At 44.7% G+C, this 2,484-nt stretch overlaps 1 long non-coding RNA gene across 14 annotated transcripts in view; it reads left to right on the plus strand.

Moving 5' to 3' along the window:
- The window catches only part of LOC126489714 (uncharacterized), a 70,546-nt gene that overhangs the window by 16,448 nt on the left and 51,614 nt on the right, over nt 1-2,484 (plus strand). For 6 of the 14 annotated variants that reach the window (XR_007588991.1, XR_007588984.1, XR_007588988.1 and 3 more), the window contains one exon: nt 2,332-2,478. The exons of 1 other annotated variant lie outside the window; for it this stretch is intronic. This is a non-coding gene — a long non-coding RNA (uncharacterized lncRNA). Of the gene's footprint in view, nt 1-316; nt 437-1,354; nt 1,443-2,331; nt 2,479-2,484 lie in introns of those variants that run through there. 7 more of the 14 variants (XR_007588987.1, XR_007588992.1, XR_007588995.1 and 4 more) reach the window with 7 other exon arrangements.

The following is a 2,484-nucleotide window of genomic DNA, read 5'->3' on the forward strand; positions in this document are numbered from 1 at the left end:
CTTCCCTCGGTTTGTGTTTTCTTCATTACTTCCATTTCCTTCTTCAAGTCTTGAACCACTTCCCGTACCTGTTTGATTGCTTTTTCATGTTTCTCTTGGTTTTCTTGGGTATCTTTAAGCGATTTATTGATTTCCTCTACCTTTTTTTTGTAATCTCTAATTGTTTATGGCAGTTTTTCACCTCCTGATTAAGGTCTTTTATTATTTTCATATAATTCACTTTTGAGTCGATTTCTTCTAATTCTTCTGGAGTAGGGTGTACAATTCTTCTTATTTCGGGATCCCTTGATTCTGGTGAAGTCATGTTGCCTTTCAGGTTGTTGGAGGAAGTCTTGCATTGGGGCCTTCCCATCTCCTCCTTCAAATGGAGCCAGGAGAGGCCTGGTGTCTTGGTCCAGTCTTTGCTTCCAGATGGAACTCCTCAGGACCACTCTGGGTGGGTTGTGGATGCAAGCCTGATGTCTCTCCTGGTGCCGGGTTCGGATCTCCTTGCAGCCTGGGTATCTCGTAAACAAAGGACCTACCTAGCTCGGTGCAGGCAGGCTAGTGGGAACAAAGGAGCTACCACCCTCCCTTTTGCCCTGCCGATTCGGATTCAGTCCTAGAGCACGGACAGGCTGGGCTGGGAGATGTTATGTGGTCAACGAGGGAAGGGAGTCAGATGGAGGGGGGGAGGGATGTGGATGCAAGCTGGGTGGGATAGGAATAGAGAGGGGGTATCGGGCAGAGTAGCCCCTGAGGATGACCAGGAAGTGTAGGAGGGGTGTCTGAGTTCCCTGTCCCGGGCTGCTGCCGCGGTCAGAAACTCACTCACCCCAGTGATGTCTCTCCTGGTGCCTCTGAATTACATTCTTTCAGCAATGTAACTTTAAAGCCATAAAAATCCTCCCATTTCTCTCTCTCCCACTGTCCCTCCCTCCCTGCCCTCCTCACACACCCTTTGCAGTGACACCTAATTTCAAGTCTCTCTCTAGTCCACACTCAGGCCGTCATGCATGAGCCATCCTTAGTATATGAGAGCTTCTATCCACAGGATTAATAAGCTCACAACCTTTGGTTCATCCTGGCTGTTTCTGAAATTCTTTTCTGCATCCTAGATCCAGTTTACCAGGGTAAGGTCATCAAAGGAACAGGGTGATCCTCAGGCTGCTGGTCAGGGTGCTGGCCTGTACCTCCCTACCACAATATTGAGTCCCAGAAAAACTCGGTGAAGAGCATATGCCTGCTTCATTGAAGTGTCTTTGTGCCTTTGCTAAAGGTGTCCCCTCACACGTGTGTGACTCTTCTGTTCCCTTCATATTCTTTTCTGTCTTGTTGACATTACCAATCAGGCACGCTGTCTTCATTTCTCTAGGTTTATAAGGAGTCTGGAAGTCATGTGTTCATCCTCCAAGTTTGTTCCTTTTCAAGGTGTTTTCAAGCTCTGGTTCTTCATATACATTGTGAGTTTCAGGATAAGCCCATTAGTTTATGAAAAGTCTGTGAGAGTTCTGTTAGTATTGCACTGGAACTGTAGGTCTGTATGAGGAGAACAGACACCTGTATCTTCCATTGCATGAAGGTGATTGTAGTGTGAATTCTAATTGGTCTTAATAATAAAATCTGGAGTCAGATATTAAGTGGTTGGAGCTATAACATCAAAACAGCAGAGCAGCCAGCTACTAGTTCTTTCTATGAAATCCTCAGACCAAATGGGGTATCCAGTCTCTACAAGACCTCAGACTGAATGCCTGGATCTCCTATCTCTTCCCACCTTATATTCCTCTCTTGGCCCAGCCATATCCCGTTCAGTCTCCATCTCCCTAATGCTGGGATTAGTGGTGTGTGACACCAGGATACTTTGATGAAAGATGTGAGTCACCACTACCTGACTCCGGATAAATCTAATGTAGCCCAGGATGACCTTGAACTCACAGATTTCTGTTTCTTCAGTATTGGGAAAGGGGAGTGCCAAGACTGCCTTCCTCTATGGCTAACTAGTGGCTATCTGCACACTCTGATCCTCAGGCAAGCTTTATTGTCATGGAAGAAACAAAAATATCACCACAGTGGACAAATCTATACATCTTTACTCTCTCTCAGCCATGATTTGTCCCATTCAGTGTCTAGGCACTACAGAGAAGCGGGCAGATTGTTCCTAATTATTTCATATTTCCTGAAGCCATCTCCAGTGACAGGGATTTTAAATTACAGCTTCCACACATTTCAATGTGGTCAACTGTCTGTGGGTAGATTTTAACAGAAGCTCTCTTTTAGGTTGAAATGTTAGGTTTCTTTCTCTATGATGAAAATGTCTTTGATAACATATATTTGCTTTTGTTTCAATTTCAGTATTTTGAAGTTGCAAGTGAATTAAGAGAAAAGAAACAAATGTCCAACACCCAGTTTGAGGGAAAATTTCTAAGGCAGCCCCAGGTCAAATATTTGCCCAAATGGAATCTTTGGAATCATAGAGATAGTCCTTTACCTCCCAGCCAGCTCCAT

This window comes from Alexandromys fortis, unplaced genomic scaffold (genome assembly GCF_014885135.2).
Source record: "Alexandromys fortis isolate MF-2015 unplaced genomic scaffold, M_Fortis_MF-2015_v1.1 scaffold_205, whole genome shotgun sequence".
Lineage (NCBI taxonomy): Eukaryota > Metazoa > Chordata > Mammalia > Rodentia > Cricetidae > Alexandromys > Alexandromys fortis.